We start from the raw sequence: 18,645 nt of genomic DNA, 5'->3' as shown, positions 1-18,645 counted from the left end.
TATACAGAAACGTCTTGCGGTATCTCCTACAGGGAAAGTGCCAGGAGGGAATTGTCGAGCTTGTTCTTAGTGTCTCTGAGAATTGCTCTGATTATCTGTGTGACCTCTTTGCTAAGATTCTCCAGAGAGACGTCCTCAAAACCAACACACATCTTGACATATCTCCCACATTGATCGCAGTGTCTCCAGAAACGGCATTCAAGGAGCCAGGACCTTTTCTCCCTACACTGTCCATTGAGTTGTCCTCAAAACCAATATACATCCTGCTATATCTCCCACATGGAAAGTGCCAGGAGGGAGAAGTGGGGATTATGTTTAGACTTTCTCGGAACTGCTTCAAATCAACTAGATATCTTTGTGCTGTAAATCTCCCAACAGCCAAACGCAAAAGCAGCAAACATCTCGCTGTATGTCCCACATCGAAAGTGCCAAGAGAGAGCTTGCTCTCCCTGTCTTTGAGTACTGTTTTCACTGTCCCGGTTACCTCTTTGCTAACATTCTCTTCAGAGCTGCAGTGAAACCAGGAACCACGTGGAGAAGCACCAACACTGAAAACGACTGGAAGGAACGTTGGGGCTTCTTCTCAGTGTCTCTGACATAGGGTTTCACTGTCCCGGGAAAGTCTCTGCTAACACCCTGCAGAGCGCTGTGCCCAATATACAGATACGTCTTGCGGTATCTCCTACAGGGAAAGTGCCAGGAGGGAATTGTCGAGCTTGTTCTCAGTGTCTCCGAGAATTGCTCTGATTATCCCTGTGACCTCTTTGCTAAGACTCTCCAGAGAGCCGTCCTCAAAACAAACACACATCTTGACATATCTCCCACATTGATCGCAGTGTCTCCAGGAACGGCATTCGAGGAGCCAGGAACTTTTCTCCCTACATTGTCCATTGAGTTGTCCTCAAAACCAATATACATCCTGCTATATCTCTCACATCGAAAATGCCAGGAGGGAAAAGTGGGGTTTATGCCAAACTTTCTCGGAACTGCTTCAAATCAACTAGATATCTTTGTGCTGTAAATCTCCCAACAGCCAAACGCAAAAGCAGCAAACATCTCGCTGTATGTCCCACATCCAAAGTGCCAAGAGAGTAATATAGAGCTTGCTCTCCCTGTCTTTGAGTACTGTTTTCATTGTCCCCATGACCTCTTTGCTAACATTCTCTTCAGAGCTGCAGTGAAACCAGGAACCACGTGGAGAAGGCACCCACACTGAAAGTGCCTGGAGGGAACATTGGGGCTTCTTCTCAGTGTCTCTGACATAGGGTTTCACTGTCCCGGGAAAGTCTCTGCTAACACCCTGCAGAGCTCTGTGCCCAATGTACAGAAACGTCTTGCGGTATCTCCTACAGGGAAAGTGCCAGGAGGGAATTGTGGAGCTTGTTCTCAGTGTCTCTGAGAATTGCTCTGATTATCCCTGTGACCTCTTTGCTAAGACTCTCCAGAGAGACGTCCTCAAAACAAACACACATCTTGACATATCTCCCACATTGATCGCAGTGTCTCCAGAAACGGCATTCAAGGAGCCAGGACCTTTTCTCCCTACACTGTCCATTGAGTTGTCCTCAAAACCAATATACATCCTGCTATATCTCCCACATGGAAAGTGCCACGAGGGAGAAGTGGCGATTATGTTTAGACTTTCTCGGAACTGCTTCAAATCAACTAGATATCTTTGTGCTGTAAATCTCCCAACAGCCAAACGCAAAAGCAGCAAACATCTCGCTGTATGTCCCACATCCAAAGTGCCAAGAGAGTAATGTAGAGCTTGCTCTCCCTGTCTTTGAGTACTGTTTTCATTGTCCCGGTTACCTCTTTGCTAACATTCTCTTCAGAGCTGCAGTGAAACCAGGAACCACGTGGAGAAGCACCCACACTGAAAACGACTGGAAGGAACGTTGGGGCTTCTTCTCAGTGTCTCTGACATAGGGTTTCACTGTCCCGGGAAAGTCTCTGCTAACACCCTGCAGAGCGCTGTTCCCAATAAACAGAAACGTCTTGCGGTACCTCCTACAGGGAAAGTGCCAGGAGGGAATTGTGGAGCTTGTTCTCAGTGTCTCTGAGAATTACTCTGATTATCCCTGTGACCTCTTTGCTAAGACTCTCCAGAGAGACGTCCTCAAAACAAACACACATCTTGACATATCTCCCACATTGATTGCAGTGTCTCCAGAAACGGCATTCAAGGAGCCAGGACCTTTTCTCCCTACACTGTCCATTGAGTTGTCCTCAAAACCAATATACATCCTGCTATATCTCCCACATGGAAAGTGCCAGGAGGGAGAAGTGGCGATTATGTTTAGACTTTCTCGGAACTGCTTCAAATCAACTAGATATCTTTGTGCTGTAAATCTCCCAACAGCCAAACGCAAAAGCAGCAAACATCTCGCTGTATGTCCCACATCCAAAGTGCCAAGAGAGAGCTTGCTCTCCCTGTCTTTGAGTACTGTTTTCACTGTCCCGGTTACCTCTTTGCTAACATTCTCTTCAGAGCTGCAGTGAAACCAGGAACCACGTGGAGAAGGCACCCACACTGAAAGTGCCTGGAGGGAACACTGGGGCTTCTTCTCAGTGTCTCTGACATAGGGTTTCACTGTCCCGGGAAAGTCTCTGCTAACACCCTTCAGAGCGCTGTGCCCAATATACAGAAACGTCTTGCGGTATCTCCTACAGGGAAAGTGCCAGGAGGGAATTGTGGAGCTTGTTCTCAGTGTCTCTGCGAATTGCTCTGATTATCCCTGTGACCTCTTTGCTAAGACTCTCCAGAGAGACGTCCTCAAAACAAACACACATCTTGACATATCTCCCACATTGATCGCAGTGTCTCCAGAAACGGCATTCAAGGAGCCAGGACCTTTTCTCCCTACACTGTCCATTGAGTTGTCCTCAAAACCAATATACATCCTGCTATATCTCCCACATGGAAAGTGCCAGGAGGGAGAAGTGGGGATTATGTTTAGACTTTCTCGGAACTGCTTCAAATCAACTAGATATCTTTGTGCTGTAAATCTCCCAACAGCCAAACGCAAAAGCAGCAAACATCTCGCTGTATGTCCCACATCCAAAGTGCCAAGAGAGAGCTTGCTCTCCCTGTCTTTGAGTACTGTTTTCACTGTCCCGGTTAACTCTTTGCTAACATTCTCTTCAGAGCTGCAGTGAAACCAGGAACCACGTGGAGAAGGCACCCACACTGAAAATGACTGGAAGGAACATTGGGGCTTCTTCTCAGTGTCTCTGACATAGGGTTTCACTGTCCCGGGAAAGTCTCTGCTAACACCCTTCAGAGCGCTGTGCCCAATATACAGAAACGTCTTGCGGTATCTCCTACAGGGAAAGTGCCAGGAGGGAATTGTCGAGCTTGTTCTCAGTGTCTCTGAGAATTGCTCTGATTATCCCTGTGACCTCTTTGCTAAGACTCTCCAGAGAGCCGTCCTCAAAACCAACACACATCTTGACATATCTCCCACATTGATCGCAGTGTCTCCAGGAACGGCATTCAAGGAGCCAGGGATTTTTCTGCCCACACTGTCCGGGGACAGTTCCTTAAAACCAATATACATCCTGCTATATCTCCCACATGGAAAATGCAGGAGGGAAAAGGGGATTATGTTTAGACTTTCTCGGAACTGCTTCAAATCAACTAGATATCTTTGTGCTGTAAATCTCCCAACAGCCAAACGCAAAAGCAGCAAACATCTCGCTGTATGTCCCACATCCAAAGTGCCAAGAGAGAGCTTGCTCTCCCTGTCTTTGAGTACTGTTTTCAGTGTCCCAGTTAACTCTTTGATAACATTCTCTTCAGAGCTGCAGTGAAACCAGGAACCACGTGGAGAAGGCACCCACACTGAAAATGACTGGAAGGAACATTGGGGCTTCTTCTCAGTGTCTCTGACATAGGGTTTCACTGTCCCGGGAAAGTCTCTGCTAACACCCTTCAGAGCGCTGTGCCCAATATACAGAAACGTCTTGCGGTATCTCCTACAGGGAAAGTGCCAGGAGGGAATTGTGGAGCTTGTTCTCAGTGTCTCTGAGAATTGCTCTGATTATCCCTGTGACCTCTTTGCTAAGACTCTCCAGAGAGCCGTCCTCAAAACCAACACACATCTTGACATATCTCCCACATTGATCGCAGTGTCTCCAGGAACGGCATTCAAGGAGCCAGGGATTTTTCTGCCCACACTGTCCGGGGACAGTTCCTTAAAACCAATATACATCCTGCTATATCTCCCACATGGAAAATGCAGGAGGGAAAAGGGGATTATGTTTAGACTTTCTCGGAACTGCTTCAAATCAACTAGATATCTTTGTGCTGTAAATCTCCCAACAGCCAAACGCAAAAGCAGCAAACATCTCGCTGTATGTCCCACATCCAAAGTGCCAAGAGAGTAATGTAGAGCTTGCACTCCCTGTCTTTGAGTACTGTTTTCACTGTCCCGATGACCTCTTTGCTAACATTCTCTTCAGAGCTGCAGTGAAACCAGGAACCACGTGGAGAAGGCACCCACACTGAAAATGCCTGGAAGGAATGTTAGGGCTTTTTATCAGTGCTTTAGAACAAGGCATAGTTTTCCCTGCTGGCTCTTTGGGCGTGGGACCAATCTCCAGGGAAGGAACGTTGGGGCTTCTTCTCAGTGTCTCTGACATAGGGTTTCACTGTCCCGGGAAAGTCTCTGCTAACACCCTGCAGACCGCTGTGCCCAATATACAGAAACGTCTTGCGGTATCTCCTACAGGGAAAGTGCTAGGAGGGAATTGTCGAGCTTGTTCTCAGTGTCTCTGAGAATTGCTCTGATTATCCCTGTGACCTCTTTGCTAAGACTCTCCAGAGAGACGTCCTCAAAACCAACACACATCTTGACATATCTCCCTCATTGCTCGCAGTGTCTCCAGAAACGGCATTCAAGGAGCCAGGAACTTTTCTCCCTACATTGTCCATTGAGTTGTCCTCAAAACCAATATACATCCTGCTATATCTCCCACATGGAAAGTGCCAGAAGGGAGAAGTGGGGATTATGTTTAGACTTTCTCAGAACTGCTTCAAATCAACTAGATATCTTTGTGCTGTAAATCTCCCAACAGCCAAACGCAAAAGCAGCAAACATCTCGCTGTATGTCCCACATCCAAAGTGCCAAGAGAGTAATGTAGAGCTTGCTCTCCCTGTCTTTGAGTACTGTTTTCATTGTCCCCATGACCTCTTTGCTAACATTCTCTTCAGAGCTGCAGTGAAACCAGGAACCACGTGGAGAAGCACCCACACTGAAAATGACTGGAAGGAACGTTGGGGCTTCTTCTCAGTGTCTCTGACATAGGGTTTCACTGTCCCGGGAAAGTCTCTGCTAACACCCTGCAGAGCGCTGTGCCCAATAAACAGAAACGTCTTGCGGTACCTCCTACAGGGAAAGTGCCAGGAGGGAATTGTCGAGCTTGTTCTCAGTGTCTCTGAGAATTGCTCTGATTATCCCTGTGACCTCTTTGCTAAGACTCTCCAGAGAGACGTCCTCAAAACAAACACACATCTTGACATATCTCCCACATTGATCGCAGTGTCTCCAGGAACGGCATTCAAGGAGCCAGGAAATTTTCTGCCCACACTGTCCGGGGACAGTTCCTTAAAACCAATATACATCCTGCTATATCTCCCACATGGAAAGTGCCAGGAGGGAGAAGTGGGGATTATGTTTAGACTTTCTCGGAACTGCTTCAAATCAACTAGATATCTTTGTGCTGTAAATCTCCCAACAGCCAAATGTAAAAGCAGCAAACATCTCGCTGTATGTCCCACATCCAAAGTGCCAAGAGAGTAATGTAGAGCTTGCACTCCCTGTCTTTGAGTACTGTTTTCACTGTCCCGATGACCTCTCTGCTAACATTCTCTTCGGAGCTGCAGTGAAACCAGGAACCACGTGGAGAAGGCACCCACACTGAAAGTGCCTGGAGGGAACATTGGGGCTTTTTCTCAGTGTCTCTGACATAGGGTTTCACTGTCCCGGGAAAGTCTCTGCTAACACCCTGCAGAGCGCTATGCCCAATACACAGAAACGTCTTGCGGTATCTCCTACAGGGAAACTTTTCTCCCTACACTGTCCATTGAGTTGTCCTCAAAACCAATATACATCCTGCTATATCTCTCACATGGAAAATGCCAGGGGGGAAAAGTGGGGTTTATGCCTAAACTTTCTCGCAACTTCTTCAAATCAACTAGATATCTTTGTGCTGTAAATCTCCCAACAGCCAAACGCAAAAGCAGCAAACATCTCGCTGTATGTCCCACATCCAAAGTGCCAAGAGAGAGCTTGCTCTCCCTGTCTTTGAGTACTGTTTTCACTGTCCCGGTTACCTCTTTGCTAACATTCTCTTCAGAGCTGCAGTGAAACCAGGAACCACGTGGAGAAGGCACCCACACTGAAAGTGCCTGGAGGGAACATTGGGGCTTCTTCTCAGTGTCTCTGACATAGGGTTTCACTGTCCCGGGAAAGTCTCCGCTAACACCCTGCAGAGCGCTGTGCCCAATATACAGAAACGTCTTGCGGTATCTCCTACAGGGAAAGTGCCAGGAGGAATTGTGGAGCTTGTTCTCAGTGTCTCTGAGAATTGCTCTGATTATCCCTGTGACCTCTTTGCTAAGACTCTCCAGAGAGACGTCCTCAAAACAAACACACATCTTGACATATCTCCCACATTGATCGCAGTGTCTCCAGAAACGGCATTCAAGGAGCAAGGAACTTTTCTGCCCACACTCTCCGGGGACAGTTCCTCAAAACCAATATACATCCTGCTATATCTCCCACATGGAAAGTGCCAGGAGGGAGAAGTGGGGATTATGTTTAGACTTTCTCAGAACTGCTTCAAATCAACCAGATATCTTTGTGCTGTAAATCTCCCAACAGCCAAACGCAAAAGCAGCAAACATCTAGCGTCTGACATTCACTAGTTATCTCATCTGTAATCCACTTGTAACGCAGAGGAGCTGCTCAGCATATTCCTGCAGGAAAACCTCAAGGAAGCTCCTGGTTGTCCTAAAGCTGCAGTGACATGAGCAGAGCCATCTCACTCCTCAGCCTTGTCGGGGGGGAAAGGCCACGCAGCTCTTCACTCGATCTTCCTGAAACACCTGCAGTGGGATAGGGAGAAGATGGAGAAAAAGGAATAAAAATCTCATGGGTTGAGATACAGACAGTTTGATAGACCAGTAACGGGAAAGAAAATGACAATCATTGTAAAAGAATATAGGAAACCAGGAGTGATGCAGTACAACTCCTTACCACCCGATGCCCATCCCGAGCAGCGAACACAGATTCCTGACGCCCGGCCAACCCCCATTTCTATACTGTGCATGACGTCTGTGGTATGGAATATTCCTAGGCCCAGCTTGTCCTGCCTGTGCTCCCTCTCACTTTCTACGAGAAACTGAACAAGTCCTTGACTTAACATACACACTACTTAGCAACAACTCAACCAAAATGTCTCATCATCATTAGTCTCATACTAAATCCAAACCACAGCAGCTTCTAGGAAGAAAATGAACTCTCTCCCAGCTGAAACCAGGACAACTCCCAGGTAGCGCTTGTCTTGAGGTGCTTCTGGAAAAGTCCCTGTGAAATGTTCACTGCCTCTGATGGTGCAGCAGAGAATCTCTGATCTTGGGCATGTCCTCCTGCTCTACACAGGAGAGAGATCCCATAGGTTTTGGGCTATGAGAGCTTTAGGAGATCCCTGCAGGAACTGCAGCGGCATTGCCCTGCACCCAGAGACTTACCGTGTCAAGGGCTGTGAAGATTTCTCTCTCTGTGAGCTCTCAGTGTCCTCCCACTCCCAGCTGCCTTTAACCTCTCTCTGCCTGCTCGTCTCCTCTCACACTTTGCAGAGGAGACAGCAAAAGAGACATGCCATGTCTTTCCTCCATCCCAGGAGCCTGGACCAGTTTAGTGGCAGAGGACCAGCTCAAGGCATTTTATTGACCTCTCTGGTGGTTTTGGTGCTGAGCCCATGAAGCTCAGACACAGGGGAAGCTGATGAAACCTCTCCAGAAGTCAACGTCAGATGCAAACTGCAAAGTTTTTGGAGCGTTAATGGGTCCCACTGAGGGCCATTACTGCCAAAGGCTCCTGGGGGCTCGTTTGAGGGAAAACTGGAGGCAGTGAGGGCAGGTAGGCAAAGGCAATGGAAAGGTGTCTGATGCTGGCTAATCCTGAATGTGTGAGAGGAAGGCAAAGGGCCAAGCCCTGGCCTCCAGCCCCTGGGAAGGGAGATCCTGCCCCACAACCACAGCTCAGGGTCTTCCTGGGGCATTGTGATGGGAAGACGTGCAACGCCAAGGGCAGAAACACAGAATGACATCTCCCGGGTGGGGAAGAGGAGGCGCTAAGGCCCTAGTGCTGTAAGGATAAGGTGTCTTCTGGTAGCCTTGGTGGCACAGACAACAGCCACAGACAAGAGGAGAAAGACATAAGCACTGTTGGGGGCTTTCAGCCTTGCCAAGCTCCCTTGATCGTCTCCACCACAGGCTGTGCTATGGTGTCCCACATCTGCTCCTCTTCCCCTGCAGGCTGCAGACATCCCCCCTGCTTCCCCGTCTTGCTCTCCCCTCAGCATCTCACTGCCATTACTGACCCCTCTCCATCGTCCTTGGCTGTTCCTGAAACACAACACCTTGGGCTGACCCCGACTCCCTCTGGGTGATCTGTTGCAGCACAGCACTGCCCTTGCAGTTGCATTTCTTTCTCCTGGTTTCCAGTCTCAACCTCCCAAGCTGACCTTTGTTGCATTATTTCTTTCTCCTGCTGTTTCCTTCCAAAGAAAAGCTCCATCGTCTCTGAAATAACGCTTCAACCAGTTTCAGGCTATTCCAATACTGCCCAGAGCCTCCCTGCCACTGGGCCAGAGAAGCCCAGGTCCCTCAGCCTCTCCACAAAGCACACATGCACTGGGCCCTCAAGCCCATCGTGGTGGACCTCCTCTGGACACTCTCCTGGTCCTCTCCACTTCTCCAAAATGGGGAGCCGCACACTGGGACACAGCTGTGTGTGTTGGGCCACACCAGTGCTGAGGCAAAGGGGAAGGTGACTCAAGTTACCTGGGGGGCACACGCTCCTCCTCCTGCAGTCCCGTAGACAGCCGGCCTTGTCCACAGTGAGCGTGCACCACTGGCTCATGAGGCATCCCTCAGGCTGCCCAGCCCCTTCTCCGCAGGGTCCCTGCTCGGCACATCAGGTCCCAGCCTGTCCTGCTGCATTGGGGTTATTCTTTGCTGGGATGCAGGACTGGACACTTCTCCTTGGAATACCTCAAGACATTTCTGTTGGCCAGTTCCCAGCATCTCTCCAGCTGCCCCTGGACTCAAGCTCCATTTGGTCATCTGTTGGATCGAGTGCACCCTGACTAACTTTGCAGATGACACCAAGTCGATTGGGAGTGTCAACCTGCTTGAGGATAGGAATGCATTGCAGAGGGATCTGGAGAGTCTGGATCGATGGACCAAGGGCAGTGGTCTGAGGTTCAACGAGGCCAAGTGCCGGGTCCTGCACTTGGGTCACACCAACCCCATGCAGCATTACAAGCCTGGGGAGGAGTGGCTGGAGAGCTGCCCTGCAGGAAAGGACCTGGGGGTGTTGGTCGACTGCCGGCTGAATATGAGCCAGCAGTGTGCCCAGGTGGCCAAGAAGGCCAACGGCATCCTGGCCTGTGTCGGGAACAGTGTGGTGAGCAGGAGTAGGGAAGTGATCGTCCCCCTGTACTCGGCACTGGTGAGGCCCCACCTCGAGTACTGCGTCCTGTTTTGGGCCCCTCACCACAAAAAAGGTATTGAGGCGCTGGAGCGGGTCCAGGGAAGGGCAACGGAGCTGGTGAGGGATCTGGAGAATAAACTTTATGTGGAGTGGCTGAGAGAGTTGGGATTGTTAAGCCTGGAGAAAAGTAGTCTGAGGGGAGACCTTCTCACTCTCTAAAACTCCCGGAAAGGAGGTTGTAAGGATGTGGGGTCGGTCTCTTCTCCCAAGTAAGAGGCAATAGGACAAAAGGAAACGGCCTCAAGTTGTGCCGGGGAGGTTTAGGCAGGATATTAGGAAAAATTTTTACACTGAAGGGGTTACCTAGCATTGGAACAGACTGCCCAGGAAGTGGTTGAGGCACCATCCATGGAGGTATTTAAAAGATGGGAAGATACAGTGCTTCAAGCTATGGTTTAGTGATGGTTTTTCTCAGAGGTAGGTTGATGGTTGGACTAGGTGATCTGAAAGGTCCCGTCCAACCAAGACAATTCTATGATTCTATACAACTCTCATTCCCTTTTCCAGTCTTTTTCCACTCTCAAGTTCTTCTCTTGGATCACCCTCATCTCCTCCCATACAAACAGCCAACTCTTTTTCACTGTTTCCTTGTTGGCCCTTCCCTTGGTGTTTCTGAGATGGTTACAGTGGCACTTTCCACCTTCCTCATGACGTCCATTACGCTAGTAACCCCTTTTTCTTACCTCTGCTGTCCTACAGCTACTCAAGTTGTCTTGCTAGAGGAACCACGACTCAGCATGAGCCATCTGCACATGCAATTTATATGCTGGCATGCTGGAGCTTCAGTGCACAGGCACCTTGAGACACCTGGGCATGTGGCCAACAGAAACCTCCTCAAGTTTTTCAAGGAGAAGGGGCAAAGTGGGAGAGGACCAGGTGAGGAGTGAGTCTGAGGAGAGGGGCCTGGGCGTTTTCAGGGATGCCATATGAGCCTCTGGTAAAGGCTCAGCACCATTAAGGCCAGCTGCATATGAGGTGGTGTTAGAAGGACCGCGGCCACCCAGACATGGGGATTTATCGTCCCCCTCGACTCGGCACTGGTGTTGCCACATCTGCTCTCCTAGTATCCCAGAATGGTTTGGGTTTGAAGGGACTTTTAAAGATCATCTAGTCCTATGCCTTTTTTTTAGGGACATCTGTGACTTGATCAGGATGCTCAAAGCCCCGCCCTACCTGACCCTGAACACCGACAAGGATGGGGAATCCACAACTTCTCTGGGCAACCTTTTCCAGTGTCTCACACCTCTCTCAGTGAAAAATTTCTTCCCTATGTCCAATCTAAATCTACCCTCTTTCAGTGTAAAGCCATTGCCCCTTGTCCTGTCATTACTGGCCCTGGAAAAACCTCTCTCTCTCTCTCTTATAAACCTCCCTCATAGATTAAGAGGCCACAAGAAGGTCTCCTTGCAGCTTTTTTGTTTCCAGGCTCAACAACGTCAACTCTCTCAGCTCTTCTTCCTAGGAGACGTCTTCCAGCCCTCCAATGCTTTTTGGTGATCCATGTCTTGACCCGCTCTAACAGCTTTAGCCATGAGGCATGTGGTGAGGGTTTCAGCTTTGGTGTTCGTGTTCGTGGAAGGGCTACAGATGAGAGCTGCAGGTGAGGGATTAGGGTTAGGGTCCAGGCAAAGGCTTAGTGGGAGCTGCGTCCTGCCGAGTCTGAGGGGAGAGAGTGTGGAAGGCACTCAGCGTGTATGGGCCTTTGTGGTGAGCAGAGGGAAAGCTCATGTGGTGATGACCAAAAGCATCCCCATTTCAATGAGCTGGGGGTTAGCACTGCGCCCCTTGTCTTGACCGGGCACATCCAGGGGGCTACAGCACACAGGATGTCTCTGCCTCCTTTCTTTGTCACCCTGCAATCACTGCCTCTGGCTTTCGGCTCTAATCAGCCCCCAGGGAGGCACGCTTCCATTTCCTGAAGCAGCTTCATCACCCACAGCCCTCAGCAGACCCTGCTGAACCTCCAAGGCTCTTTATTCCTGCCAGGGCCCTCCACATTCCGTGACGTTCCCCTCGGAGCTTGTTAACGTGAAGGAACTGTAATGAGTTTATTCTTACATCTCAATTGGCCATAGGGTTGCAAGGGGACTTTGAGGGGAGACTGTCTCCAAGGAGGAGTTTTGCTAGAGTTTGCTGGAGAAGAAAAGTTTTGTTTAACAAGCACATAATGTAATATGGGCAGGGACATCGCTAGAGATATGAGTTGGTGATAAGGCTCTGGGATGGAATTTTGGCCAAGAATAAGGCAAAGTTTACTTAATCTGCCACACTGTCTCTTTAGCCAACTCACTAATTGTACGTATATTTATAATTTCCTATCAGTCTCTCCAACATATATCTTTTATGGTGGTCGTTTGAGGAAGGTGGACCTTATTGGAGGCTTGGACTTGGCATATAGTGGAGGAATGCATTGGGTTTCTTTAATTAATTTGTATCATTTTTTTCCTTCTGGTTGTTCAAATTGAATAAGAATCCCTTGTCTATTTACAGCCAAGTCTGCGGGGGAATCAGGCAGGAATTGGTGCAAAGGAGCTGTTAACATTCAGCTGCAGACTCAGCGCACAAGCCTGATGTAGGAAAAGAATGCAAGTCCCAGGCAGCCCCAAGAGAAACGGTGGGGAGGAGGAGGTGTGGGGGAAAGTTGTCCGTACAGTGGGGGACCTCGAGGAGACGGCAGTTGGTTCTTCTCCGGTCTTCCTTAGGAGACCCTCTGGTTCAGTATCAGTTGGAGAAAGCTGCAAGCATTTCCTCTGGAAAAATAAAAAGACTAATAAAAAGCCCTTTCAAAATGAAAAATTTCCTTTTTATTAAGTTCTTCTTGAAACCTTCCACTTTAAGTAGACTCCTGAGACCTCTCCAATGAGCTGTACCAGGCTAGAAGCCCTGAAGGAAATCATGGAAGAGCTGTGGCTCATTAGGGCTTTCTGCACTTTAACGAGCCCCATGGGGCATTTGCTGCTGAGCCCAGGAATGCCAGATACTGAGAGGAGCTGGAACAACCTGTGCAGGAATTCAAGTCAGAAGCAAACGCCAAAGTGTCTTGGAGCATTAATTGTCCCCACTGAGGGCCATTACAGACCAAGCCTCCCCATGGATTTGTTGGAGCAGGCAAGTGGAGGCTGTGATTACAGGGAGGCAAAGGCACTGTGCAGGTGGAGCTGGTGCTGAGTAAAGCCTTGATGTATTTTATCCCGCCAAGCGGCCAGCCCTGGGAAGGGGGATGCTGTCCCTCACACTGGCTCAGGGCTCCTCCTGGGGCAGTGAGGTGTGGGGTGTGCAATGCCGAGTGAAGGACAACGGCACCACACCTCCCGGCCTCCCTGGGGGGTGCGAGGAAGCAGTGAGGCCCCGCTTCCATGAGATTAAGGTGTCTCCTTTCAGGCCTTGGTAGCAAAGACAACCGCCACAGCCAAGGGGACAAAGACCTGCAGGCTGTGGACACCCAACCTGTTTCCTCCCCTTGCTCCCACTGGGGCATCTCCTCGCCTTTACTGACAGCTCTTCTTCCTCCCTGCCTGTTCCTTGGAACACCCAGCGTTGCGCTGATCCAGGCTCCCTCTGGGTGACCTCAGCACTCACAGCACTGTCCTTCATGGGACATTTCTTTCTCCTCATGTCCACTCTTCTTGGGAATGTTGATTTGGGATCCTGCCCAACTTTGATGTGGCAGCAATTTAAGATTGATTATCACAGGGTTTACTTGTATGATGTTAACAATATTAATCACCTGGCAATTATCAAAATGATTTAACAAAATTTGCTATAATCAACACAGCGTCTTATTGACAGATTCAAACATGGCAAGGTTCGCCTGAGACATACGAGAGTTTATATAGTTTAAAGGGGAGTTATACGTAAGAAAGGGACTCTTGACCAAGGCCTGTAGTGACAGGACAAGAGACAACAGTTCTAAACTGAAAAAGAGTAGATTTAGCATAGGCCTGAGGAAGAATTTTTTTATGAAAAGGGTTGTGAGATGATGGAACAGGTTTTCCAGAGATGTTGTGGGTGCCCCAGGACATCGAGGATATCAGGCTATCAAAGCGTGCAGGAGGATATGAGGATATGAAGATATCAAAGTGTAGATTTTCCAAGGATATCAAAGTATAGGTTTTGCGAGGATTTCAAAAGTAGATTTCATGAGGCTTTCGAAGGTTGGATTTCAGAGTAGATTTCGCGAGGATTTCAGAGCTCATCTGCTGACAAATGCAGACGAAGGAAAAGAGTGAGTCATTCACTACTATTGGATTTCTCGAGGTGACCAAGATCGTTTGGTACCAGGAATTTACTACTTTTTGCAAAAAGAGAAACATCTTAATTCTATAGGTTAACCTCTGTATCTGTTTGTGTGTGCGCAATTCGATTTAAAAAGCTCTTTTGTAAGCCTTGTGTTTGTGTGTGTCTGTGTGTGTGATTTGATTCTGGAAGCGCATTAGAATGATGATGCTTTTGGTCATCGGCAGCTGAGTTTTCCCCTGGTCATCACGAGGGCAGAAACACGCGAAGTGGCTACGCACCCTTCCCCTCTGACCCAGCACTGCCCAGCTCACACTGAGACTTTGCTGGACCCTAACCCTAATCCCTCACCTGCAGCTCTCATCTGTAGCCCTTCCCTGAACACCAATGCCAAAGCTGAAACCCTCACCACATGCCTCACACCTAAACCCAAAGCCAACTCCCTAATCCTGTCCCTCAACCTCCTTTCGTCTTCAACCCCTCCCCTAAGTCTTACTCATGTTTCCCAGGATGTAGGAGGAGGGCAGGGATTGTGAAGTTCTGGAGGGAAAGGCCAGGGAGATGATGAGATGTTAGGGGCAGGCAAGAGGAGGATGAAGGCAAAGGTGCCCTTGCTGGCGAGTAGATTGTGGTGTCATTAATGCTGGGGGAAGCTGCGTGTGAGGAGCAGCGTGGTGAAGTGCTCGAGACGCCTGAGAGTTTCATCAAAGAGAGAAGGGAGCATGGGATAGGTGAAGGGAGAAGCGTGTGGGAGGGACAGCACTTGGCGAGGTTCCTGCTCTTGAAATGCCTTAACTCTGGCCTAACCCTAAGCCTCTAGCCCTAACCCAACCCCCTAACCCACAAAGCTGAGCAGGACTCAGATCAATTACAAGGGTAAGCACAATTACAAGCACATGTCCTGCTGCTCTCCCAGCTCCTTCAGCTCACGCTTTATCTTCTCTAATTCCAGCTCCTTCAGCCCCAACACCTCTCGCTTTAACTCCTGCAGTCCCAGCTCCTTCAGCTCCAACACCTCTTGCTTTAACTCCTGCAGCATGGACCTGGCCAGCAAGATGGGCGCACCGGCAGGCTTAGCCTCATCAGGGCCACTCAGGGGGCTGTCCCTCGCCCCCCAAACTGGGCTGGTCCCAGCCACTGGGCTCCCTTGCAGCCCCATGGGGTAGCAAACCCTCTCCCGTCCTTTTACCCCAGTTGCAGGGCGATCCGGTCGCTGCCATCTGCTCTCCAGTCCGCTCCGGCCACCCACATCTTTGCAAGGGCATCCTCCAGCTGCCTGATCTGGGAACGGCGGTGGTGGCAGAGTCAGGGCATGGCACCCCGTGCTGTCCCTTTGCGGGGGGGCCCTTTGGCTGCCCCTCCCTCTCCCAATCCCCCCTGGCATCCCTGCAGCCCCCTCGGGGACTGCCACCGGCTCACCTTCTCCTTCACTTCCTGCAGCTCGCTGGCGAGGCTCTGCAGGGAGGACACCTGACCCCGGAGGGCGATGCTGTTGTCATCTAGAGGGACATGGTCCAAGGGGACATGCTGTCAGTGAGGGGGTCTCGCCCTTGGGGCCAGCCTCTGAGCACGATGAGCCCCCAGCCCAGGGTGTTCCCACGCCAAACACCCCCCTACCAGCCCCCTCAGGGTTCCTACCTCCCTCCGGGAAGAGCAGGTGCGTCTGCTCACGCACGGCGTGGTCTGACTTGGTGGCTTCCAGGTGGGCCACCTGCTTCTTCGGGTGGCCAAGCTGCCCAGACTGGCCGAGAGCCTCCACCATCTCCATGCCGTGGCCAGAGGCACTGCTGAAGGCTGAGGACCCCCAGGGCATTACTGGCTCTTGCAAATGAGACATGCCGGGAGATCCTGGCTGCACCCCTGGGGTGGCTGTCCCGGTGCCAGCGGACTCTGGTTTCTCTCCTGGGCTGGTGGTCTTGATGCCTGGGAATGCTGGCTGCATGCCCGGAGTGGTGATTTGGGTGCTGGAGGGTTCTGCCTGCATCACTGGGGTAGTGCTCTGACCAACAGGGGACCCTGGCTGCTTTCCTGGGCTGGTGGTCTTGATGCCAGGGAATGCTGGCTGCGTGCCCGGGGTGGTGATTTGGGTGCTGGAGGGTCCTGGCTGCATCCCTGGGGTGGTGCTCGGAGTGCCAGGGGACCCTGGCTGCTTTCCTGGGCTGGTGGTCTTGATGCCAGGCAATGCTGGCTGCATGCCCGGGGTGGTGATTTGGGTGCTGGGGTATCCTGGCTCCATCCCCTGTGTGGTGCTCTGGGCGCCAGGGGACCCTGGCTGCATGCTGGGGGTTGTGGCGCTGGCATCAGAAATGCTCTTCCCATCTGAAGGAGCGCCTGCCGCCTTCTCAGGGCTCACTGGTGCTCTGTGTGTCCCTGCTTGCGTCTCCTCGGAGCCAGGCTGTGTCCCGGGAGCCCCCTTGCTTGTGCTGGGCTCAGGTTGTGCCCCTGGTTCCTCCGTCCCCGGCACGGAGCTTGCCCCGTGCTGGGTGTCCACGTCCGCCTGGGGGGACTCTGTGGGGGAAGAAAGGCTCCCACTGCCCTCCTGGGAAGAGGAGGCCAAGGGGAGCAGGGTTACAGGCAGCCATGCAGCGGCAAGGACAGAGCCCAGGCCCCCCCGCCATGTCCCCACTGCCTGTCTCCAAGGCACCGCCTCCCGGGGCCAAACTCAAGGACACCACGAGAGCCCCAAGGCAAAGGCTGCCCCCCCCGCACAGAGCCCCGCGTCCCACAGCTACAGCCTCCTGCAACCTCCCCAGCCCCCTTAGTGCTTTGCTGGCCTCTGGGCCGGCAGCGTCTGAGCAGTCGAGCCTGGGGAGCGGCAAACCCTCCCTGACTCCCCGGGCCACGGCAGCGAGGCCTTTTGCTCTCCAGCAGGGGGATTCAGTGCTCCAGGCCTGCTGCCCAGACCCGCTTCCCAGCCCAAGGGGCTGCGCTGGTGTTTCAGGAGCAGCAGCCCCCGGCGGGATTTGGAAACCATCTCACAGTGCCAAATGCTGGGATCTGCCCCCTCCTCCTCCCCCTTCTGCTTTGCTGCCCGCCAGGCGAGCCACCCCCCAGCACCTCCCAGCCCACCATGCTGTGCACCTCCTCCGGGACTGGGCTGAGTCTCCGCATTTCCTTCAGGCTTTTCTGGGGAAGGAAGGGATCAAGGGCTCAGCCCGGCCACGTAGCTGGCAGGGACGGCACCCTCGGGGACAGGACCCCCCAGCATCACTGCCCAGCACCCACCACCCATGGACCATGCCCCAGCACAGGAGGGACGGTCCCCCCAGGGGAGCTGGGGACACAGCTACCTCCTGTCTCAGTGCAGGATCCAGGACCCCCCGCGGCCATACTTCACCACGACACTTCTTGTGAGGGGGGCCTGGCAGCTGGCTGGCGGTGTCCTGGAGTTTCCCCTGGAGCAGGGAGAGGACAGGGACACCAGTCTGGCTGTGGGAGCGGATTTCAAAGGAGCATCCACACCTTGCCTTGGGCACAAGGGAGAGGGGCGCTGGGAAGGGCTGTGCCCGGGGGCTGTGGCTGTGTTGTCCGGGGCAGAGCTTTATCTCCCTCCTTCCCAGCTCCCACGTGTCGTGTCGTGCCTTTTTTGATGGCTCTTTGGTTGCAAAGTGCCTGAGCATCCCTTTGGGTGATGCCCACAGTTCCTTCTAGCCCCAGCCTGAGCTGCAGGCAGCGGTGCCCGTTTCTGCCCTCCCTGGGGCCGTGCTGGCGGGCAGAGGGTGGGGAGCTCTGGGTGGGGGTGGCTGAGCTGCCCTGCTGCCCTCCTTGGGACATCCTTCCCACTCTGCCCTCCTGGTGCCCTTCCTGCTGGGGGACAGGGAGGGCTGATGGCCGCGGGGCAGGGGCTGGGGTGGTGATGGGGAGAGGGGCAGGGAGGGGGCGAGGGCCCAGCTCCCTCTCGGGGCACTGGCGGCAGCTCACCAAGCCGAGTGCCTCCTGCATCGCCCGCAGCTCCTCTTCCAGGTGGGACTGCGCCTCCTTCATCGCGCCCATCTCCTGGAGGAGCTCCTCGGAGAGAGCTGTGGCCTGGCAGAAAGGGGTGGTGGGGGTGAGCCCCAGGAGAGGGTCCCTGGGGACCAGGACCATTGCCGCCACTGTGGCCTGCCCAGAGCTGGGGGGCAGTGCCAGGCTGGCAGGGCAGCGCGGGCAGCACATCCCATCCATCACATCTTCAAGAGCTGAGATGGGGCAGCAGCTCCCCAGAGACCCCCACCTCAGCCCCGGGGGGGCAGCACAACGGCGGCGTGGACCCCGGAGGACGGGGTGTTGTGCAGGGGAGCACCCAGGGGATGGGCAAGAGCCTCTACCTTGGAGATGCCGCTCTCGTTGGCTTTGATCTTTTCCTTCATCCACCCCACGTTGGTGGCCACGGAGGCCAGCTGGGGGCTGCTCGTGCTCTCCTGGAGCAAGTCCTTCCCAGGCAGCCGCTCCCCCGGTTCCTGGGGCTGCTGCCCCCTGTCCTGGGCCCTGTCCCCCTCCTTCTCCAGCACAGGGGGTGCCTCTGCAGGCTGGTCCCCCTCCCAGAGCAGGGTCAGGCTGTCCCCCTGCTTCTGGGCGGGCAGGTCCCGCAGGCCCAGGTGCCCGAGCATGGCGAGCAGCAGGCTGCGCAACGTCACGAAGTTG

Source organism: Chroicocephalus ridibundus, chromosome 18 (assembly GCF_963924245.1).
Source record: "Chroicocephalus ridibundus chromosome 18, bChrRid1.1, whole genome shotgun sequence".
Lineage (NCBI taxonomy): Eukaryota > Metazoa > Chordata > Aves > Charadriiformes > Laridae > Chroicocephalus > Chroicocephalus ridibundus.
The sequence above is the reverse complement of the archived record's forward strand: the minus strand, read 5'-3'. Positions refer to the sequence as shown.